The sequence below is a fragment of the Rattus norvegicus genome, chromosome 19 (assembly GCF_021556685.1).
Source record: "Rattus norvegicus strain SHRSP/BbbUtx chromosome 19, alternate assembly SHRSP_T2T, whole genome shotgun sequence".
NCBI classification, from domain to species: domain Eukaryota; kingdom Metazoa; phylum Chordata; class Mammalia; order Rodentia; family Muridae; genus Rattus; species Rattus norvegicus.
In genome coordinates, this window is record NC_141552.1 from 41,559,538 (window position 1) to 41,585,291 (window position 25,754).

Sequence of the window (25,754 nt, forward strand, 5' to 3'; positions counted from 1 at the left end):
CCTCTTCTCTGCTTCCTGGTCTTCCATGATGTGAACAGGTCACACTGGAAGCTGAGCTGTATGCTAAGCACGTCTGCCCACCATAGCTTTTCAATCAGGATGGACTACGCCTTTAAAAGCATAGGCCCCAGATAGCACTCATTTCCTCCTGTAAGTTCTGTTTGATATGTACTCTGCCCCAGTGATAAGAAAAGATTCAAAAAATGTGGTACATCTACACAATGGAGTACTACTCAGCTATGAAAAACAATGACTTCGTGAAATTCATAGGCAAATGAAATGAACTAGAAAATATCATCCTGAGTGAGGTAACCCAATCACAGAAAAACACACATGGTATGAACTCACTGATAAGTGGATACTAGCCCAGAAGCTCACATTACCCAAGATGCAATCCATAGAACACAGGAAGCTCAAGAAGAAGGATGACCAAAATGTAGATGCTTCCACTCCTTCTTAAAAGGGGGAAAAGCATCCAAAGGAGGGGATATGGAAGCAAAGTTTAGAGCAGCAACTCAAGGAACAGCCATTCAGAGCCTGCCCCACATGTGGCCCACATATACACAGCCGCCAAAACTAGATAAGATTGATGAAGCTAAAAAATGCATGCTAAAAGGGACCAGATATAGATCTCTCCTGAGAGACACATCCAGAGCATGTCCAATACAGAGGTCAATGTTAGCAGCAAACCACTGAACTGAGAATAGGACCCCCTTGTGGGGAATTAGAGGAAGGATTGAAAGAGTTGAAGGAACTTGCAACCCCCATAAAAAACAACAATGCCAACCAACCAGAGCTTTCAGGGACTAAACCACTACCCAAAGACTATACATGGACTGACCCTGGACTCCAGCTGCATATGTAGCAGAGAATGGCCTTGTTGGGGCACCAGTGGAAGGAGAAGCCCTTGGTCCTGCCAAGGTTGGACTCCCAGTGCAGGGGAATGTTGGGGGGTGGTGTTAAGGGTGGATAAATGGGGGGAACACCCTTATGGGGGAGGGGGATTGAAGAGGGGGCTTATGGACAGGAAAGTGGGGAAGGGAATAACATTTGACATGTAAATAAAGAAATATATCCAATAAAAAATCTAAAAAAAAAGAAAGAAAGAAAGAAAGAAAGAAAGAAAGAAAGAAAGAAAGAAAGAAAGAAAGAAAGAAAGAAAGAGTCAGTAATATCACTTCGCATTTCTGTATATCTCGCCTTTGTCACTGATGGGCAGCAATTGTTTGTTCCTCAAAACTGGAAAGCAGAAGGAAGAGGATTTTTTTTCTTAAGGCAGGGCATCAAAGCACTTTGCCTATGGATACAAAGTTAAAAAATCAGCTGTGTATTGGCACAGACAAAAGTTTCATATCCCAGTCTCTTTCTAAATTTGAGAGTGCCAAAGATAAAAATGTGTAACCTGCCCAGCTTTAAGCTCTAACCTTTATAACCATGGGCTGTGGAAGTGCTGTGTAGAAGATGTGCGTGGAGCCACTTGAGAAGCAGAAGCCACTCAAGCTAAATCATGGATTGAGCAGGTTTATCTTGAGCATGGGCAAAAAGGTGTCCAACGCTGGCTCATGTCTTCGATTATTTGCTTAGTTATCACCAGAGTGCTTTACGAAAGCATCAGGATTCAATTAAAATGTCTTCCCAATAAATACTTTCAACAGCTTTTTCTATGATTTCTCATATGACTAGCTAAAAATTCTCCTTCATATTACTCAATAAGACTTGCTATTTAATATTTATTGTGTTTATATAGTAGCCTCTTTCCTTCAGCCTCATAGTTTTCTGAACAAACACGGGTATACCCATTGTGTTTCACATAATATTGACTTCATTGTATGACTTTGCAAATGAAAACATGAGCGAAGGAAAGGAGAGAGGGAGGAGAAAGAAAAGAAAGGGTAAATTTAGGAAAAACCATGAAACAGTTACTAAATACCTCTTGGGGTCTCAAACTATCCTGGAAGAACAGTGAATGAAACATTTCAGCTCCTAACAGTCAAAACAAGAGAAACTTCCAATAGACCGTTTTCCCCAAGGAGGTCTAACCCTGCTATTTTCATCAGTCCACCCCTAAGTCCCATTTGCTCCACAATGCAGCATAATCATGGTCAGAATCCAAACAACCAGGGCAAATAGAAAGAAAAGGAAAAGATAAGAATAATTATTTAATCAGATTTCCATAACTATAGCAATGTGTGAGATACTCAACATAAAAAGAGAAAAGGCACTATTTGGGCTCATGGTTTGGGGGGGGGGTAACCTCTATGATTGGTTGGCTCTTTGCTTTAGGGCCTAAGTAAGTTGGATCATCAGATCATGTAGCAGAAGTTATTTACCTCATGGTGACCAAGCAGTGTGAAAGAAAGGAGGGACTGAGTCCAATGACCCCCTTTCAAAAACAAATGCCCTGAATGGCTCAAGTTCTTAGCAAAGGACTCTACCTTTTAAATTTTCCACCATCACCTGGTAACTCCAATTATTCCTCACCAAGTCTTTGTGCTGTAAGCTTCTGGAAACACTCGTCCAAACTACAGCAAAGAATTTCTACCGATACAAACCACTAGCATGTGTATGCAAGGGGGAAAAAATCAACTAAAATTATACAACTGTTTCTTTAAAACTGCAGAGCATTTTTTCAAACACATTCTATATTAACTTGAGAATATGAGGTCCTGGGTGGGTTGCGAGCTGACCAAGATAAACTCACAGAACCAGTGTTTTATACCAACCATCGACTTTTCCTACCATATCTGACTGCTTTTCTGATGTATTTTTATTGCTGCTATAAACTTTAAAAGGTCTACTGTAAATAATAAAAGCAGAAATAAAAACACTTCTCAGCCCCCACAGTCCTCATCAATATCATGGAAGGACCAGAAAAGATAACTCACAGAACCATTGTCAGAATTAGATGAGAGATGAGCGTAAAAGGGTTAGGTCAGAAGAGGCATATTGGGAAACTCAATAAACGTAACTACCACTAGCTGACATTATTTGCTTCACTCTAACACCAGTTTCAATAAACATCTCTTCGAAAGCTAGCGTGAGACCCAAGTGGTAGGGTTGTGATTTACGTAGCTCTATGTCACAAAAATGAATTCACTTTGCTACACCGTTGACCCTATGGTTACAAGGCTTCTCAAATGATATAAGGTGTTAAGCACAAAGCAATAGTATATACCTGGGTACTTTAAAAGCTTGAACGCTTGTCTGTGTTTGTTCAAGCCTGTTATAAATATATCAAACTATGGGATGGGAGATCTAATGCTTTGAACTACCCTGGGTATTCCAGAAGCCTACAGGTAATACAACTGCATTTCCACCCAACACCAAGGCATAGCTAACTCACTTAAACAAATATTTATCATATTATTAATGTGTGCCCAACACTTACATATTGCTACAGTATAGCAGTGAATAGGAAAGGGAGGAAACCCATGATCTATTAGAAATATGTTCTTACAGAGAAGTGACCTGGAATAGTAAAATAGCAGAAATAAAAGTGTTTATTCCTAGGAAATGCTATCTAAGAGTAAAGGATAAACAGCTGCTACACTTTAGTAAAAGTGATTTTTAATATGAAAGCTATCTTTCACCTTGACAACATGTACCCTATTTTCTAAGTATGGTTTATTCAGCATGGTTAGGATTTTGAACTTCCTTATCTCAACAAGAGATTCAAAATTAGAGTAATATACAGAAATAACTGACAGCCACTGATGATGTGGACAACTGTAGATGATGATGACGATGACGATGACGATGACGACGACGATAATGATGATGATGATGATATGGAAATACTGAAGATTTTGTTTAAAGTGCATATAACTATATCTTCAAGGGAAAAAGAGTAACATTGAGAATCCATTCATACATTTCTACCACTCCCCCACCCCCCATCCCACTGCTCTCCCTCTCCCCTCCCTCCCTCCCTCCCTTTCTCATCTCAAGGTAATCCTTATGCTAAAAGCAGCACCCACAGTTAGCCTATGAATTTCCACATCATCTGCAACTTTATCCCGCTCATCCACTACAAAAGAAACCAAGTAACAAATCCAAGTTCACAGCCCTATACGCAGGAACAATTCAACAAGAGCTGGAGAGCTGTCATTAATGAATCTTTGCAGTATTAGTGGAATAGGCTACATTGAAAATACAACATGCTATTTACAAACATTTTTAGGAATTAAGAAAAAAGAAGTCAGTGACTTAGTCACAATATGTACATAGACACACAAAAATATATCCATGTGAACTGAAGTTTAATCTTATAGATAGAAAGGTGGCATATAATTTGCACAACAGCAAAATATTATTAAATTTCACACAACTTTTGATTTCTCAGGTAATACTTTTACTGAACATGGCCACACCTGAACTCTGAAGTGACTGGGCTTTGTTCCTCAACACTTTTGTGTGCCTAACATATTGGTTATAACATTCTAGATAATCAAGAGGATAACAAGCCAACACTTGACATAGCGATTTCTATCTCTGTCATGGTCAATTTTAGTCTATCAACATGAGCTTGTTGAAGGCAAAATTGGGAAGAACAACTCAGAATGTGGCATTGCATGATTTTTCTGTCAAAATGATGTAATTTCTCCTTCATGTCCAAACTCATGATAATCTCTGTGGAGAAGAATCTAGAGTCATGTATAACCCTTGCACCACGAGAGCTCTTCTGTGTGGTAGAGGAGACACAAGTGGGAAAAGAGGCAGAAAGTAATCCTGGGAACAATGGTTTAAGACCAGGCTGTCTGCATTGTAAAAGGCAGGCAGCCTGTGCTTGTCTGCTCTCACAGACTACCCTGTCATTTGTCAGTCCCAACTTACGTGGGTCCCTAAAACTGTAGTGGTCATCTTTCCTATGTGTAGTGCGTATCCATCTCCAGAACCAAGCTTCCTTCTGTGCATAATATAGACTTGTGCCTTGACCTTCTTTGAGTTTCCATTATTACTCCAGCTGTAGCTCTCCGTGTCTCTGTTGTACCCAGCTTTCTCTTCTTATAAAGACTGTATTCTGGGATGGGAGCCTCACTAATGACGTCATTTCAACTTCCTATCTCTGTGAGAGCCTTGTCGAATACAGTCTCACACAGGTGCCAGGCCTTGGGCTTCACCATAAAGGCATGTGATGCAAGGGAACTGTGGCTGTTCAGAGCTGTCACAGTTATTGAGAAATATTGTACCAATCAGTTTGCAATTGGGTTCATCTACATAAAACCTGTGTAAAATAGTTTACCCACCTTGACTGCGATTTTAGGAAGTGTCTTCATCACTGTCCCTGGTAACTGAAAATAAAATGTCTTGTGGTCTACCTCGTCCAGAAAGGCAGGGCAGCGGAGAGCCAGGGGGACTGAGGTAAAAACCGCAGTGTTGCTAAATCGAATGTGCTAGACATTGTGCCAGAGCGGTTTTCACCCATTCAATAAAATTGACCGGTTTAATTGATTGCCCCAAACAAAGTCCACATGGTTCCGTAGACTCATAGAACTTACATAAGAGTGGAGGAGATAGAAGGGTGGGCGCCACACATGTAAACAAATACCCAGAAATCACAACTGTAATGTGAGATACCAAAATAGAGACCTGGGGTAAATCCACGTGTCTGAAAGTGCAGCTTGTCTTCAATATTTCTTCAGCCTCTCTGAAGAAGCTTAATGCAGGTCCCAAAGCAAGTCAAAGAGACACAATTTAGGATGCTTGAAGACCAGAAAATGGAGGACTAAAAGCCGCAGAGGTCTGGATGAAAGGAGACCAGCTCCTGCGAATGTCATCAACAAGTACCATAGCAGGCAAGGCAGTAGCGGTCCCGGTGTGATGTATCAGTGAAATCTCAGCCCTGAACTTACTACCGCGATTAAGATTCAACTGGGAGGCAGTGAACAGGATGTGAAGTGAATAAATTTACCAAACGACGTTGCAAATGAAGGATCATACATCAAAATTAACCAGACCCAAAGCTCGTGAAACCCAAAGAACTTCTCTAAAGTTAGAGAAACCACTTGAAACAGAATCTGTTTATTTTCTCGTTGGAGCGTATGGTCTCATCAAATATTTTTATGCGCTTAAAAAAACCAATTAGATCGTGTGACGTCACAAGCAACAAGGAGTGGCGGCATTTGTAGGTCACTGGCAAGACTGCAATGAGGTAAATAGTGTTAAATGTTTGTATCTGTCACTTGTGTGCATTTGGCAAACATCAGTAGTGATAACATGAGACTAGTGTGGCCTCACTCTTCTGTGAGTCCCTATTCTAAGCACCCATCTGCAGAGAGCATTCTGACAAAAGTTCCTTATTAAGGACCTCCGATTAAAGGATATAGTTAAATTGGGGGAGTACCTGGAGCTACAGGTTTTACATGACTCAGGTGTTAACTCTACTCTCAAAATCTATGCTAGTGTAGGTTGCGCAGAACACACTTTTGTAGTTATTGTATTTAAGGAGCAATAAAAGAAAAAAACATATAAAAGGTCAAGTTCCATTTCATTCTAGTGTTACAAAAGAAAAAGAGGATGGTGATATACCTCTCTCTCTCTCTCTCTCAGAGAGAGAGAGAGAGAGAGAGAGAGAGAGAGAGAGAGAGAGAAATAGGCAGGCAGACAGATAGACAGAAAAAGACAGAGACCGATTTCAGTAAATTTTGTCCAAGTCACTTAATAAACTCTGTGCTTCTGGGGAAGCATATAAAGGTGCTATTTTATAGTTTATCTGGCCTGATGAATACAGAGTCGTGCAGAATATTATATGGATTTGCTCCAGGTTTAAGACATTTCATAATTATAAAATATTAAATGATTTATTCTTAGATCAAAAAAAAATTCAGGACTCCTCTCACTTTATCACTATGAAATTTATGGGGAAAAAATCTAAAGAACAGGTCTAAAGAAAGGAGAGCAGAGGAAAAGCCATCTTGTTGGAGAAGCACAAGCACACTTCCTCCTTACAGAGAAGATGTGAAAAGTGAGGGGTTGTGTTTTATATTCCTCAAAGAGCTTCAGGGACTTAGCCCTGAAGTTCAGGGCTTTACAAAGAAAAGCAGTCGAGAGTGTCAGTTATCTCTCAGATTCAGCCTCGAAAGCCCTCCTGGAAATCAAGGGCAAGCCAACAGACTACCAAGCCATTGTCAGATTAATAGGTTATTGATGGGCATGCTATCTTTGAAATAATCAAACTCAGCGGGCAGCCATGCTCCATGGAATTTAGGTCACTAAGAAAGAGACAAACACTCTGTTATTTCCATAGCTGTTATTTCTAATTATATACTTTCCTCCAAATTAAATAATAGGAAATCCTTCCACTAATATAATAATCAATTGTTTGAGATACACACACACACACACACACACACACACACAGTATAGACCCATTGTTGTTTAAATAATATTATTTCAGAGTCTTATAGTCACAAGCCTGGTAGTTGGTGGACATGGATGCTATGTGAATGCTGCTAGAGAAGAACCAGAGAGATGTCTCAGCAGTTAAAGGTACTGGCCACCAAATCTGACCCTCACATAGAGGAAGAAGAGAATTGACTCCCTCCGGTAAGTTGTCTCTGATATCCTTATTCATGCCATGCCATGCATGCATTCATGAATACAAACAAGCAGACATGCACCTGCAGTAAGTAAATGAATACAATTCGAATTTATGTAATAAAAGAAATGGCTGGTAGGAATGGATGTGTGACAGAATCGTGGCCTTCAGCAATTGTGTTGGAATGAAAGGATACTAATTAAACTAAGGAAATATCTACTTTAAAAGACCATATGGTAAAACTGGGCATTGTGGTAGCCCACGGCCAGGACCCTAGCAATTTGCATCCTGTCCATGCTGCCTCTCTTCCCAAATACTTTGTTCTGCATGGGAAAGGCTTAATGGTCTTGACCACCTCTCTATTCCTTTCCCCAATCTGCAGAAAATGTAATCATCTAATGGGAAACCAATAAATCTAACCACAAATGGCTATAGATCATAAAAAGTTGATGTTATAGAATTATAAATTTGTTTTTAAAGGCCTGGGATTGAACCAATTATTCTTATTAAAGCTGCCAAGCGAAGCCACAAAGATATATGGGAGGAGACTGCACAGATCTCATGTGGACTGCACAGATCTCATTCAGCCAATCTGGACTTTGTTCAAGCATGAAGACTGAAACCCAGATCCCCAAAGATCCCTGAAACTGTCAGTACTATGCTCTAATACCACTGCTTCAGAGGAGCGGAAGAGGGAGAGCAGAAAACAGTCCAAAAGGAAATCTACATCACATAAAAATGGCGGACACAGGAAAGGGATGTCGCTAAATGTTAAGAGTTTCATTGGTTTATAAGGAATTTGGCTCAACTAATGAGCAGTGAGCACTCAGCTGTAAATAGGACATTTATGACACCCCATCCAAGGCTCAGAGGCCATCTTGCAAGAAAGGTACAAAAGAAGTGGGTTAGAGGAATGGAGCCCTGATGTTTTGGGTGTGATCTGACTATTGTCTTGTTCAATTCATAGCAGCGATAATCACCTGCACGAGATCTTGACAAGACTGAGCTCATCAACCTCCTGTCATGGATGGTTGATGTCCCCATGACCGTACTTTTTCTTTAGTGTTTAGTGAAGTTAATGGTTGAGGAGGGAGGGAAAGAGACTGTTACTTCGGTCACGCACCATTCGTAAGGTCCTGTGCTACTGTAAACTAACTTATACACATACGGCTTTAAACAAACCTAGCAAAACCCATCAGGTCACAAAACTGAGCCTTGAAAGAAGGAAGGCTAGCTGAGAAGAGAACGGTGGTTAACAACAGTGGGAGAGGGCACAAGAGATGGTAAGGAAAGTGAAATCAGGGACTATGATTGGTATATATATGCACATATATGAAAATGAAAAAACAAAGTCTATGATTACCGACAGGGTGAAAGCATGTTAATGAACGTTAAGAACAACTTTGTTAAAGTTAAAGAAGAAAGTGGGTTCTTGGCTAAAACCTCATTTGCGTGACATGGCAGCTTCGCCACCTGACACGAGCCACAGATTTAGTGACTGCTAAGGAAAAGATCAGGAGAAGACAACAGTCCCTCCAAAGAAGACTCCAAAGCCAAACTGACTAATACAGGAAAAAGGAACGTCCCACCCTGTACTAGGAATTGGGCATTTGCTAACTGTACATTCCGCTGATGTACAATGTCTTCTAGCTAGAGATTAATTACCATTTGTATTGGTTTTCACATATATGACGAAGAAAACACATTACTAAGATTGAGTCTCATTTTTCTAGTTTATTAGCTGTGTGACCTTAGCACATCTGAACTTCTCTGAGCCCCATTTTATCATCAAAATGGATATCAGGATGATATCAGTCCTGTTACTCCCGAGCCTGAGGTAAAATATGTGTTTCTCTGATGTTGCTAGCCTTGCCAATTTTTTATTCTGCATGAGGTCATATTTATTTTGAAGCTAAGATTATAATGACGCAGAGATATTCCCTGCCTAAATGAGAAATGAACCCAGCTCAAAGACTGTGTCGATTACTTTTCAAGAGTCTAGAACAGGGAGTTCAAATGAAATCTTCCTGGCTCTCACTGTCCTCTCAGCCTCTACACCCTATCCCATCAACCAATCCCTGCAGGGATGAGGAGCTGCAGCCCTGCTCTCTTTGGTGACTATGAAAAGGTTTGTCAGGGATGCTTATGAAGTTGCCAATTGTCAGGGTCGGAGCAGAGCTGGCTCCAGGCCAATTCCACAAACAGGAAATGTGTCCTTCCCAGCCCAGGGAGGGACTCCGAGACACCCTCCCTGCTGCAGTGCCCCATGGGTCTCCCCAAAGGAGATTTATTTGAGTCTTCCTTCCTTTCTCATGGTGACAAACAGTTCACAGCTTATGGAGAGGTGACACATTGTGACCCTGCCCAGCCCTTAGTCATCCTGTCAAACATGTCTGAAGAAATGTTTTCAGCAAGCAGGGGCGTAGCTAAACAGATCCTGATGAGGACTGCGGGATGATGGGAAGAGCTCCTGAAGCATTCAGACACACAGACTGAAGGCTGTTCACATGTGGACGTAGTCAGCAACCCCGCAGCTATTAATTACTTCATCTAAGCAGCTTATTAAATGAGATGTGTAGGGTGGACTCAAGAAATAACATCATTTCTCAATTCCATTCAACTTTTTAGATGACCCATTCTTCTAAACAGTGTTGCAAAAGAGTGCTATCACCTGTTTGTCTCTTTTCCAGGTTATAATATTTCATACTAAACAGTCCCATGCAATCAATTTCAAGATTTGTATCTCTTTAAAACTTCAAATGTCTCCACCTTTGTCCCATCCTAGAAACTTCAGTAGAGATAGGAGTAATGAACTCCTCTTCTTCTCCCTCTCCCCTTCTCCCTCCTGCCTTTGCATTTGAAGGAATACATGTAATCAGGCAAGAGCACATATGTGTGTGTGTGAAGGCCAAAGGTCAATTTCAATGTCAATGTTTAGACGGTGTCCACCTTGTGGTTTTAGTCAGAGGCTCTGGTCGAGATTAGCACCTTGGGTAGACAGGCTGCCCTCTGACCCTTGAGGACCTGCCTCTGTCTGATCTTTGTGTTTCAGGTCCTCCTGTTTGTGAAGCCAGCACTTTAGTGACTGGGCTATCTTGCTAGCCCTCTAGATTCTTTGAACAAAAATTAAAGAATAAAAAGGGTTTTGATTTTTCTTATGATGACCTTTTAAGAGCACATCTGTTTTGAGGATGATTTGAGATAGTCACACAAATTAGCAAGGTAGTCAAAACTACACCCCAAACCAAAACACTGAAACTGAACCTCATACCCAGTTAACACACAACATTAATTGGTATACCAGTCCTGTCAGAGTTCAAGAACCAATATTCACACATTATTGTAAGACTTGACCGAGGTCCCCCAAACTCTTCTGTTCTCTCTCCCTCTGGAAGCCTCTTCAGGAAGGCATAGCATCTCCTTAAGCTCCTCTCGCAAGTGACACCTTTTGAGTTTTCCCTGGACCTTGACAATGGCAGGCAGGACAGGACAGTTATGTGTAGAGTGCTCCTCAGTGGGGTTTTGCCTGTTGTTTTTCTTATGTTCAAGTTGGGACTGGAAATCCATAAGGTCTCTTTCTCTGTACTTCACGTGAGGTCAGTATGATTTCTCCTTGTTCATATTGACCTTGATCTTGTGAATGAGGCTTTTTTCCATTGAAAATAGATTTTTTTTGCACAGAATATCTTAATTACAGTTTTCCCTCCCTCCATTTCTCCCAGTTTCTCCCCATCTCCTCTCCCATCTGGATCTATTCCCTTTCTGTCTCTAAACGGGCAACAAACAGGCTTCTAAGGGACTCTATTATGATACGATAAAATTATAATATAATATAATATAATATAATATAATATAATATAATATAATATCACCCAAACTGGACAAGGCAAACAAATAGAAGCAAAAGCACCTAAATGAAGGCACAAGAGTCAGACACCCACTAACTTACATGGTCAAGAACCCCATAAAAACACTAAACTGGAAGCCATAATCTATATACAGAGGAGCTGGTACAGAGCCATGCAAGCACTGTGCATGCTGCTTCAGTCTCTGTGAGTTCATATGAGCTTTGCTCATGTCAGTTTGGAGAGCCTTGATGTCTTGATGTCCTCCACACCCTCTGGTTCTTACACTCTTTCTGCCTCCTCTTCTCTGGGGTTCCTTGAGCCCTGAGGGAAGGCACTTAATAAAGACAACGGACAAGACTCTATCAGGTTTCTTACTGTAAAACATTTGCCAGGAAGGCACTGTATGTGCACAGATCATGTTTCTGGAGTGGAAGTCGATTGCTAGAGAACAAAATACCCATACAGATGATTTAGAACTGGTGTGAGTTTGTGTGTGCGTGTATGGATGGGTAATCTATATTTCCCACTTATTGAATAGCATATTTATATTTATATGGATTTATAGGCATTTACTTTAAAAGTTGGCAATCCAGTGCGGTTGTGTTTTCTCCCATAAATCTCCCCATCCTGAGCCACACATTCCTTCATCTCCCGTGTCCCTCTGATGTGTCCACCACAGTGTGTGTGGTGTAGGAAGTAAACAGGAAGAAAACCAGTCATTCTGTGTGATGTTTGTCCTGCTTCCTGGCAGTAGGTTTCAGGACCTCCTTGTCTGTTGACTGTCCTTAGGCAACACCCACTCTTGGTTTCTTTTGTTAAAGAATAACTAATAACTGATCTGTTGATTTCACACACACACACACACACACACACACACACACACACACACACACACACAAATACACATCAGTGTTCTCAGTGGTTCTTTCTCACTGTGAATTGTTAATGTCTTGGGTGACATTCTTTGCTCTTGGTGGGGTGGTTCATATAGGGAGATGTCTTTAGGAGATCCATTCTTGTGAATTCTTAGCACATCGAAGTGCTCTGAGTGTAGCACCTTCGGCTCCTTCTATTGATCTTGGCATAGCAGCTGACAGAAGCCTTCTGTATGCTTAGCTTATCCAGGGACACACATCTCTTGGAGAAGGCATTTTCAAAGACGTTTAAGCCAACCAGCCAAAGCAGCCATAGCCAAATCCATCTTTTCTTGAGTATTGGAGGGAGTCCAAAGTGGGCCTTTTTCTAATTTTACTGTCAAAAGGAGTTCTAGAAGGCCTCTTACCGTTAGCTGTTATGAGGTGTGAAGGAAGCCATCCCAGGCTCTTCAAAGGTCTATGCCAAAGGTCTAGTGCTTTTCTTGACATCTGTTTTCCATGACTTGCATTGGAAATTAAGAGCACATGGGACAGAGGGAATACCTAAGTACCGTCAGAGGAACTTACCTTGACAAGCTTTCCCTGGAGTCTTTGTCTAGCATGAAGCCTGGAGACAGGTAAGGGAGAGGGAGAACCTGTCTGCAGCTCTCACAGAGCCTTATGAGTATGACTGAATTCATTTTCAGTGTGATGATTTTTCTCTCTTCTTTATTATTGCATAAACACACTGGAAATGGGTCAAATGTCACATTTTAATACCCTGTTTCATTAATAAATGTTTTTGATATTAAAGGTCAGAGCTAGGAATTAACGTGTACACTAGTGGGCATGAGGATAACTAGTAGAAAAACATACTGACATCGCAGAGCTTCTTCAGTGCTGCAGTATTCCAATAAATTGAAGTACTTTTCACTCAGGGAAGAGGCAACATGAAATCGATGGCCTGTGCAGACAAAGAAGCATTCTGACAAGTGATATTTAGACTGAGCCATGAAATGTTTTATCATCAGCCAGCAGAGGTATTTGGAGATTCTAAGGAAAGAAAGAGTATTAACATAGGCTGGAAAATCAAGTGGAAAAGGGCTCAGCTGTAAGACCACCAATGTGAGATATGGTAGCCACATAGGATGTGCTAAAAGATACAGGGAGAGTGGAACCAGACAGCAGGTCATGCCTGGAACCTACTTACAAAGGTAGGCAGTTTCGATGACCATCATATGATGACAAGTAAGTTTGTGGACATTTGAGCTGAATGAGAGAACTCTTGTCACCATGAATTCACTTGTTTTCTAGACAAAAGTCTGTTACTAGGCAGCTGGTAGCTGTAAGAAGGAAAAATGAAAAAGGGATGAATGATATGTCATCTATTTGTGTATACATATGCTTGTGTGTGTATTGTGTGTATGTATATGTGTATCTGTGTGTATATGGTGTATGTGTGTATGCATGTATATGTGTATATATGTGTATATATGTGGTGTATGTGTGTATATATGTGTATATATGTGATGTATGTATATGTGTATATATGTATGTGTGTAAATGGATGTATGTGTGTATATGTGTGTATGTATGTGTTTATATGTGGTGCATGTGTGTGTATGTGTATATATGTGTATATATGTGGTATATATGTGTGTATATATGTATGTGTGTATGTGTGTATGTGGATGTATGTGTTTATATGTGGCGTATGTGTGTGTATGTGTGTATATATGTGTATATATGTGGTATATATGTATGTGTGTATGCGTGTATATGGATGTATGTGTGTATATGTGTGTATGTGTGTGTTTATATGTGTGCATGTATATGTATACATGTGTATATGTGTGTATGTATGTGTGTATGTTTATATGTGTATATATGTATGTGTGTATGTATGTAAATGTGTATATGTATATGCATGTGTATGTGTATGTATATATGCATATGTGTGTGAATGTGTATATATGTATGTGTGCATATATGTACGTATGTATCTATATATGTATATGTATGTATATGTGTATGTATACATATGTGTGAATGTGTGTATGTGTGTATGAATATCAATGTCTGTGTATATGAATATGCATGTTTGTATACATGTGTAGGTGTACATAGAGTGAACAAAGAAAGACAGAAAGTATCAGACCTTTTCCCCTTGCAATAATGTCTCTTACTGAACTGGCAGCCAACAAGTCCAGCAATCCTCCCTTCTCAGCCTCCGACAACCCCTGGTTTACTGCATAGGTGCTGGGCTCTGAACTCAAGTCCTTGTGCTTGTACAGCAAGTGCTTTCTTAAGCTGAGTCATCTCGCCCTCTGCCACACTTAATTCATATGACTGGATCCCTCAAAACTCACCATTGTTCTTGGTTGCCTTTAAGTATACAGTAGTGGTGTTTGGTCTAAGCATGGTGATGATTTAAGTTATGCTGGAAAATTTGAAACTCATTTAGAATTTTAATTTCACTACTAGAACAGTCATAAGTCTAGTAAAAACATTTAACTTCCTAAAAAGCAAATGCTCAATCCCAATAACTTGTTTTCTGTTAGCAAATATTTAAGGAATAAATGATAAAATCTTTAACAATTCCTTCTGAAAAACAGAAATGGAATGACTGTTTCCTTATTGTGTTCGAATATTATTATCTTAAAACAAAAACTAGATTAAAATATTGAAAAGGTAAACCACAAGTTAATAACTCTTATGATAGATGTGCACAAATTCTCAACAAAATAGAAGCCAATCGTATCCCTCTATGTAGTAGGAATTATAACCTCAGAGCTAACGACATTCACTTCATTGTTCATGCGTGGATCAACACTTGAAGGTCAATGAGACCTGTCATAGCAGCACAAGTCTAAGGGAAGAAGAAATCTTATCAACTGATGTGAGTACAATGATCAAGGCAGAGACAGTGCTTTGATGAGCTCCAATAGAGTTTCACAAGAAAAACTTGGGTAAAGTAGGGTAGAGAGGACTTTGCCCACTTATCCTCAGCCTTCAACTGCCATGCTGGGATTAAGAACAGAAAAATGGATGCCATTCCTCTAAGACAAGGACTAAGACAAGAAGGTCCTCTTACAACTCTGACTCAACTTTGTTCTGGAAGTTTCGGTCTTAAGATAAGAGTAGAGGTGTGCATTTGTGTGTGTGTGTGTGTGTGTGTGTGTGTGTGTGTGTGATGTACATGTACATACATATGTATATGTAGTTTGTTAATTTATTATTGCTGTTTAAATTTAAATTAGTCCTATTTATAAAATGCAAAATTATCAAAAGTGGTACCCAAAATGTTAGAAGAATCATATTTGCAGGATGAGCTCTTGCACAGTAATCAATTGCTTTGCTACATACTAGTAACTAGTAATTGGAATTTTAAGTTAAAAATGACTGCCAATAATAATAGCAAAAATAAAATTGTACAAAATATTTTCAGGCTCTACATGCATCAGCCTATAAGTGTTTGGTTAAATAAATTGTTTATGTAAATAAATAGAGATATGTCATGATCATGAATTCAAAGGACATCAATATTTCAATTCTTCTGAAATCACTCTACATGCTTAATAAAATTTCATAAAAATCAAAGTAATCTGTGAAGGATAGCAGAGAACTAATCCAAATGCTGGTAACAGCTAACACTTCTTTGGACTAGTGAATGTAATACTGAAAAATAGGAGCAGAGCTAAAAGCTCCCTAAAAATAAAATGTTACTACCTGAATAATATTCTATGTATGAAAGGTACTGTATGCATAGCAACTTTCTAAACCATCTCAATACAAGACTACAGTCATGGTTCAACTGCTGTGAGTAATCTCTGAGAATTGGTTGCATTTCTACACTTGATCTTAGCCAAAAGGCCGAGAAGCGATGAATTGGTTGCATTTCAAAACTTGTCATCAAATTCACAGTGATCTAGACCAGCACTTCCTAACCTGTGGGTGGGTCACTCTCCCTTTCAAAAGGGTTGCCTAAGACCATTGTAAAAGACAGATATGTACATTACAATTCATAACAGTAGCAAAATTACAGTTATGAAGTAGAAAGGAAAATAATGTTATGGTTGGGGTTAACACACCATGAGGATCTGTATGAAAGGATGGCAGCTTTAAGAAGACTGAGAAGCACTGGTCTAGGCTTTTCCTGTTTTCTGTTGAAACATTTGTAGTCTTGCATTTCACACATAGGTCTATGACTAAGTATAATATTGTGTCCAATATTTAAAACAGGAAATACTCTCTTTGACTCATAGCCTCAGAGGCTGACATTCACTGACCTGTTAGCTCAAGTGTCACTAAGCATCAGAGTGGGGAAAGCATTTGACACAAAAGGCTGCTTGCCTCATGGGGTTCAGGAAGTAGAGCGTTAGAGCCAAGGGCAGCCTGTGTATTCCGGCTTCCTCTTCCTGCTTCATTCCACTCTGGCCACCAACCTACCTAATACTGTTGGTCACACTCCAGGCAGGCCCATCTCCTCCATTACTCTCCCAGGATGTCAACCATGTCTAGAAACTTCTCAAAAACCCTTCTAGAAACTCTTGGGAGTTCTGCAACATGATTGCATTGAAAATTACAAATCAAGATCAGCCACTGCCCAGAGCAGTCAATGATATTTAATGACAAAGGACTAGTAAAACAGAGGAATGTAAATGAGCCCAGAAAAGGTCTCACAAAAACACAGCTGGTTCATCCTTGTCAAAGAAAAAAAGATGACTCAACAGTAAAGGCATAATCTTTACAACCATGTGCCAGAATACATACACCTCCAAATGCACAAAATGAACCTGGGTGTGACCTCACACCCATGGCAAACCTAAATGTAAACCTGAACATAGAAACCAAAACTCCAGAAGATCGAGAAACTATGGGGACAGATCTAGGTGACCTTAAGCTTGGTGGCAGGTTTTAAGATACAATAGCAAGATTATAACCCTGAGAAAAAATGTGATAACTGGGCATTGATGACTTCAAACCTTCTCTGCAAATCACATGGTAAAATTTTTCAAAAGACAAGATGCAGAAAAGGAGAAAATACTTGTAAAATGTTGTTTTCTGAGTTATACCCAGAACATAAATTTTTTTAAAAAAATTAAGCATAAGAAAAAAACCTTTAGAATTAAAAAGACTATCTGTGCAGATACCTTGCTAAACAAGAAAAATCACTAAAAATCATAAATAAAATGGTGAGCAAGATAATTTTCATTAGGGCACATGACTTATAGAAAATGAGATGTCGCTGCAAATCTGATGGATGGTTAAACTCTAATGATACTAATGCTGACTGTGATAACTATTGGGGCAAAGGTTCCGGACAACAGGACCATTAATCCCTTACTGATGAGAATCCCACCACTGGAAAAGTCAGGTTGACAATATGCTATGCTGCTCCAGATAGCTTTATCATACATCCTAGCAAATGTACTCACAGACACTCACCAAACTGATGTTAAAACCCACGCTTACCCAGAAACTGACTACACTGTTGTGCTGGGCATAGTCAGCTACACAGGAATAAATTAAAATGTTTCAACGGGAGAATATATAAACTTACTCACTTATAATAAAATAAAACATTGCCCAGCAAGATGAAGGTTTGTATTTGATAAATTAGGAGTCTTGTGGCCAGTTGGAAGAGAGCCATCTGAAAAGATGATATATAATATTCTGGGGAAGATGAACTATGCCGGTGGTCAAAGCCAGAGTGCTTCAGACAAGAGAGAAAGACTGATGAGGTAGAGCATGGGAGATTTTTAGGGGAATTAAAGTCTTTTGTAGAATGCCATCATGATATACATACTATACTATGTCTTTCTCCAAGTTACAGTAATTCACAATCCAAAGGGCAAACTTTGCAGATTTATTGTCAAATCAATTAGGAGACCATGGCGGGGGGGTCTCAAGATCAATCCAGAACATAAAAGCAAATCTAATTGTATTTACATATGTTAAACAACTGGACCAAAGGCCCCAGGAGCTAAACATCAACACTGTGCCCCAGCTGATAGACAATGTCCCTGTGGGATTTCAGATTTTCAATTCGGATACTACTATATGTGGAAGCCAGCACTGTTGAGCTAATGGTGAGAGCTGGGCTGCTCACTGTTGTCAAGAAACCTCACAGATTAGCCAAGTACAGCAGGCTAAAATGGACACCCAATGAAGGATTAGAGTTGGATTAACAGAAAACCCAAAGCACAGTGCTGGTCATGAACTGCTTCAAAATGTGGGCTAATAAACACACCAAATGTGAAAAAAAAGGTATGAAATCACATCAGCTAGCTAGATTCTACATAGATAGATAAAGTGTGTGTGTGTGTGTGTGTGTGTGTGTGTGTGCACGTGTGTGTGTATCTATATGTCTGTGTGTGCACATATGATTGGCATGGTATATAATAGATGATAGTCACATATGAAAATGTGCATATAAACACAGATTCACATAAACTATGCATTTCTTTGCTATGTCTGTGGACAGGGGCCATATCCACTGACACTTAAGTATCAACAAAGCCCACTCAATGTCAAGTTCTGTTTTCCAACACTCTTTTCCAAGACAAGGAACAGGGTTCTTTGAGGACATGGATAATTTTCTGGCTGAGAGTGTGTAATGCCAGGAACACAGGAAGTGTTCTTAAAGAAATACATGAGCCAAGAGAAATCATGAGGATGCCCTAGATAAAACCCAATAGAAACACATTTTTACAAAATGTCTAGCCCACACCATCAGAGTCATAAAATCTAGGAGGTATACGAGCTCTGTAAATATTTACTTTTCTGGTGAGAACAGTAAGAACTTTATTTCTAGTGAATCACTTGCTTCTCACAAAAAAATCCTATAAGGTGGATACTATTTTATTGTCATTCACAGAAAAAGCAATTTCCCCAAGAATCATGTGTCTTATAATAGAGTTGAGAGTATGGTCATTTTATTGGCGGCATTCATTGACTAATAGCATGGGTCACGTAACCATAGAGATGTTACATAACTATGGAGGGCATCACAGTACTGTTATAGAATAGAATAGGGCTTTTCCTCTGATTGTTATCTGTAAGAAATCTCAGATTTTGTGGTTATAACAGTTTTTATTTGTTTTTGGTTTTGTTTTCCTTGAAGTAAAATGTGTATATGGATGTATTTTCCTCAATAAATAACTGAATTGTTTCGAAGGCTGTCAGGTCCTACATTTTGGTAGTGTCGGGATAGAATCTGTAGTCTTTGCTGTCCCTCCCTGTAGGATCTCATTCTAACTGTGTCTCCCTCTGCTCTGAAGGAAGCCTTAGGCAGTGCCCCTCAAGTCCTGTCCAATAGACATCTTCACACCAGCAGACTGCACAACTGCAAACTAATGTGTCAGTGACAAATGTCATACACAATGGACATTTTCCAATCTCTCTTCTGTGGATGCTGTTCTTCCTAGCTGCTTGAAAGGATAGATGAAAATTTTTTCTTTGTAAAACTGTCCTTAATTCCTTAGCTTACCTGTCATGTAATTCACTATTTATATGATTTCTGTTTTCCCAATGTGAAAAGGTCTTATGACTTGCTTTTGAGCCACAATGTGTGGAAACAGGATACTCTATAATGGCTGGGGACTGGCTATCAAAAGATGGAGTATCTCCTTCCTCTGTCTAAATGCAAAAGCTAGATGAATAAGTTTTGGGTTTGTTCTCTTTTTTTAATTCAACAAAGAGTAACTGAAACAAATGCTTAAAACCCATCTGTTTTCCTTTCTATATCTTTCTATTGTGGTTGTTGAACCACAATAGAAAGCATTTGGTATTTATTTAGGATGCAAGCTTTTAAACCACGCTGGTTTTAAAACCACCATAGCTCTCAATAAATGACCTGTCTGCTCTCTCTAAAATGGGCAGCTCACCCTGACCAGTGACCTACTAGCACCTCAGTTGCACAAACTGAAAGGCATCATTCCTGCCTTTTGTTCTGATCTCTAAAGTTGTGACAGCTGACTTGTTCTCAAATAAGGAGCATCCTTTTCTTTGTCCAGATCACAGAGTTGCAGTTCAGTCATTAAACCTGCTACCGTGATGGACAGAGTAACGGGCTGGAAGCTCGCACACTGCTACTCGGTGTTCACCACACCGAGGCGCATGACACTGTGGGAAGTGAGATCCCTGCTTGGACTTCACCCAACAGGAAGAGAGATGACCAGCACTCTACTCCGAGATGTGAGTGATACAAAACCTGTAGGATTTCCTGCTTATTTTTTTAATCTCTTCTAATGTTCAAATTAAGGGCTTCTTGTTTCTCTGAAGAACTTCATTCAGATCCATGTCAGGTGCATTCTATGGCTGTGCACAGGAAGAACAATGTACTAACAGGACATCATAACTGTGGGTGTCACCACTACCCACATTTGCTGGTGGCAATCTGGCTTAAAGAGTTCCTGAATGTAATGCCTTCCAGGTAAAGTCAGAGGAAATAGTTTAGATAAACATGGCAGCATAGGTGACCTAGGCCAGGTATTTTTCCCCTGGAATGACTCAGAATCCTCTGTATTTTAACTAGATAACCTCCCCCTGTGAGAGGATTAAACACAGGAAGGGGTTGTCAGCAGGTTTCAAAGGCAGGCTTGCTGCTGTAGAAATCCATTTATCTATAAGCATCTTTCCATTTGGGGAAAGTTAATGAATACAGTGATAAGTGTCATTTAAGAATCTCTGGTAGCTCATTAGCAATTTTGTTCACAGTGTCTAAGGCCACCATGTCTTTTCCTGAGACACAGAGGACTGCAACCCATCAGGACACCAAACTCCCACCATGCTGGGAGCAAACTCTCTCCTGCAAACATGGATTTACAGTCTGAAAACCAAATGTCCTTAACTCCACAGTGAATTTAATGTGGAAATAAGACCTGCATGAAGAAGCAGTAAGCAATTTGAAAATATCAGATTAAAACACAGCTGTTCAAATACATATTTTCAAACATTTTAGATCTTAAGAATGTTTGCCTAGAGGAATTTTTTCAATCATTTCTCATGTAATATTCTGAACTTGAAAGTGCTAAAATTCCAGGAGGAAGCCACTGGCAATATTTCTGTTTATTAGAAAATGAAAAGCAAAATCAGATAACTCTGGATTCAGATCAAATTATAAAATGAGTCGTTTTGAAAGTGTCAGGTTTGGCTATCTGTTGAACATTTTATAAATCTTTTAGGAACTTGGAAATCAGAGGCAAATTCATAAACACAAAGAGAAGGAATGATTACAAGTTGAGAATCCTAGGTCTGCTATTTTTCCTCACTATAGGAGTCTGTATACTCACTATAGAATAATATAAAAGGATACGATATAACCATATATGTCTATAATCTAAAGAATGGCCCTATATAATATATATCATGATTATTAAGTACCCTTATATTCTGTAATGCCAATTTCAATCTTATATCTGAGACAATAAGGGAGATGTCCTATATCCTTATTATTTGTGCAATGTCCTGCATAAGCACTTCTTCTGTAATTCTTAACTAAAACAAACAAAATCTATAAGATGTCTATTGGCCATCAGGCAGATATTCCACAGTTCAATTGATCATGCTTTCTTGTTGAATATTGTAAAATATGTATGAAAAACAAATATTTTAATGAGGCATAAAGCTAACTGGAAAAGGGAATATATGCAAATATGAAGACCGTTGCATTCATTCTCGTTTTACCATTGGAAAATTTATTAACACAAAAAATGTACCAACTCTTGGGTCTGTGTATGTGTCAAGAGCTTCATGGATCATGAAGTGTCCCAGTCTGGCTGTCATACAGTGTGACAACACCCATGTCTCCTGGAGACCTTGGTGGCTACAAAATGGGCATTGAATTCTCATTCGTCAGTTTTTTTTTTTTAATCAAACCAGAAAATTATTAGGTTGGTCTTCCAGGTGCAGGTGCATCTGGAAGTTTGATGTCAGTAGTGCAGGTTTCTGACTGCAGGTGTCCTTTTTATACTATCTTCTCTTTTACACCTAGATACACTCTCATTCTATACAAGTATTTACAGATAACATGTTGCTTCTTAAGAAAATAGATAACAGAGGATCTGCCCTTGAAAAATGCAGCAGGGTCCCCCCCCCCCGCCAAGATCCCCCTGTCCTGGGCAGATCCCACTGTCCAGCCCAAGCTGTTGTCATTAATGTTAGACACAGGGAGGTCCCATCCCAGCCACCTTCTCCCATGTTTGCTCTCCAGTTCTCAGTGCTGAGAAGTTGCATGCATACTCCAGCCACACACAAGAGCCCATCTTCCTGTTCTCTTCTCTTCTCTCTCTCTCTCTCTCTCTCTCTCTCTCTCTCTCTCTCTCTCTCTCTCTCTCTCTCAGACTTCATGGGAAGTTCCAATGTCTCTTTATGACTGTCTCTCCATTGTGACTCTAGATTGAAATTTCATCTCCTTTGAAAAATATTTACCTACTACCTTCTTTCTGGCTGTTCTGTGGTTTGACTCTTGACCTAGATTCTCCTCAAAGCTCCTAATGATTTTTTAGTAGTAGCTTAATTCGATTAACAGCAAGGCCCCACGGCAACGTGTGGAAGGAAGGTCAGAGCTTGCTGAGTCTGCTTTACCAGTTATCAAGATGCTGATTTAATTCATTCGCCAAGTTTGGCATAAGGCAATGTTGCAGGCTGTAAGTCAACTAAGTTAATCTGAATGTTTCTGCTCAATCAGAACAAAGGCTTTCAATATATGATAGCACAAGTTGAGTGTTACCCTAAAAGAAAAGCCCAGACTTCTTCTCTTCCTCTCTGGATCTTTCTCTTTCCCTTTTCCAAGAGAGAATATGTGCTCAACCTCACATTGCTGGATATTATATTAACTTAATGTGTTTAAAATTTCATTGACAGGTTTCTAAAGCAAACACTTACCGCGTTGTCCCAAAAAGGCTTTTTTTTTTTGCTCATAAAAGTTATTATAAAAAAAAGTTATTATCCAAAATTTTCATGCATACAAAAAAATCTCATGTGGAGGACCATCTATAAATATCCATGGTGCTGGTGCTGATGACTTCCTAAAAGCCACTTATTTGCTTAGTTGCACTTATTATTCTAATTCCACACATACTCATTTTCTCTTGAATAGGAAAAATGTATCTTGAAGAGTCAACTGTTTTCCAAGCCCTTTGATAGTGCTGGTTTGCTAGCTCACTTCACACAACACCCCCAAGCATCAGCTGAAGCAAGAAGGGAATTGGAAAGCTCCAAGAGCTCTGAAAGTAACAGGTCCCAACTAGGGCACTGCGGGAAGTCCTGCTAGGATGGCGGAAACGTGTCCTTTCGAGGGCAGATATAATAAGAACTGCCTAAATCTGCGAATTTTGCATTCATCATGTCACAAGTAAGACTACGAAATGGTCATTTTTATTTTAGTTAGTAGAGGATGGCATAGCCATCCATACCTAGCTGCTACCACATTTGGCAGCTCCATTCCAATATATTCAGCCTACTGTTTAGATTCCATGTTTACCAAGAATACAAAGGATAATATGCTAATCGCTATGTTAAAATCTCAAAAAGAAAGAGTGGAAGGGAGGGAGGCTTATTTTGGACTGCAGGTTCGAATTGCTCAGTCAGAATTGATTAATGAGTTGCTGGGGTCTGAGCAAGGCAGAGGATTATGATAGCGATGGGCGAAAGGCAGGGGAGGCTGTTCAACATGGAAGGCAGGAAGCTAAAAAGCAAAGGAATGAGGATGGGACAAACTCTTCCCTTCAAATAGATGCCCTCACTTTTGTCTAATTTCCTATAAGGCCTATCAGCCTAGTATCTTATGAATGCACTAATGCACCGAAGAAAGCAGACTCATGATCCTCCCCTCATCAAACGCCCTACCTATAAACATTTCTGCATGTCAACCAGGTCATCAACCTGTGAATTCTCGGGAGCCACCTTATAATGAAGAGATAAACACAATATTCAGAATAATGTGACAATTACTTTAAATTCCTCTCCTATCAGATGTTGACATCAAGGAGGCAAGTGAAACAAATTCTCATACTAGATTTTGAGAATCAAATGAAGCACGCACACACACACACACACACACACACACAGAGAGACAGAGAGACAGACAGAGATAGAGACAGAGACAGAGAGACAGACAGACAGAAACAAAGAGAGACAGAGAGCATTTAGCTCCATATGATGCCATCTAGAATAAAAGTTATTTCTTAGGCTTCCTTACACTGAAGTTCCAGTCCCTGTAATACAGCGAAATAACATGAGAGTCACCTGGAAAACTTTATGAACCGCATCTGTGGCCTTTCTCCCTCTAATTTTCCTCATGGCTATTGAGAACATAAAGACAATGGCTGAAGACTCAGCCACTTAATTAGTCGATGAAATAAAGAATGCAGTGTGTGAATGGATGGTCAATATAAATAGGATTTTCCCTAATGACATCATAGAACTACCAATTGTTTTCCACTGTCAATCTCCCTCCAGATTTTACAAGAATAGAAATAAAGTTGTATGTAGTTTAAGATATTATAATTGTATTAATTTTCTATAACAAATAACTAAACCCAAGCTTAATTTACACATACTTGTTAATAGTACTTGTTATTAGATGTAGACTAACATTTATCTAATAATAAGTAAAAGCTCTTATTTCCCACGTGAAAATTGAATTACATATAATAGAATAAAGTGGGCATTATAATGGCAAATATTTATTATATGCTACAATAACAATCATCTTTATTTTGAGTCATTTTTATGAGAGGCTATCACACATGTGGCATGACAATAGACCAAATAGTTCAGGAAGCTATGCTGCAGACATTTGGAAAAGCCAAAATTCATCATATAAATATATACATATATTCAGATACACATGCTTGTATATATATTTATATATGTATATATATATACATGTATACATATGTGTATATATATGATTAAATTAAGCTTTGTCCATATTTATTATCTTTACATATATATGTTCACATATGAGCATATATGCATGTATATGTATATATATACATATGTGTGTATATGTATATATAAATATTATTTTTCACAAATATAATTTATATTCAGAGTCTCATGGTCTCAAACTACGTCCTCCCATTACAAAGAAAAAATTGCTAAGATGTCATCATCTATCCTATATACTAAAAAATGTGGTCTATAAAAAACATAATCTTCATTAATATTGTATGGTTGGCAGCAGCTAGTTTCAGTTACAGACTAGTAACTTATCCCCATGTAAGTCTCATGACTTACAATCCCCAAATCCATACCCTGATTAAACTATAAATATTCATAGGTCACGAACCTTAAGGCTGTTTACAAACTGGAGTCTTCCAAGCCATGCACTCAAGTATCAATACTTAGTAACAGTGAAGATCCATATTTCTACTGCACAGCGTTGAAGTTCTTTGAAATAACTATTGTAATGTAAATAAGAAATACCCAATTTAATACAGATGGAGAAAAAAAGTGAAAACTCATGTTCAAACTCAGTGGTAGCGATTACAGAAAGGGAGAGGA

The 25,754-nt window shown here is 39.1% G+C and overlaps 1 protein-coding gene and 1 pseudogene across 6 annotated transcripts in view; both read right to left on the reverse strand.

Annotated features, from left to right (window-relative positions):
- Positions 1-25,754, reverse strand: part of Inpp4b (inositol polyphosphate-4-phosphatase type II B) — a 743,006-nt gene that overhangs the window by 489,766 nt on the left and 227,486 nt on the right.
- On the reverse strand, positions 15,971-16,124 carry LOC120098729 (U2 spliceosomal RNA; annotated as a pseudogene).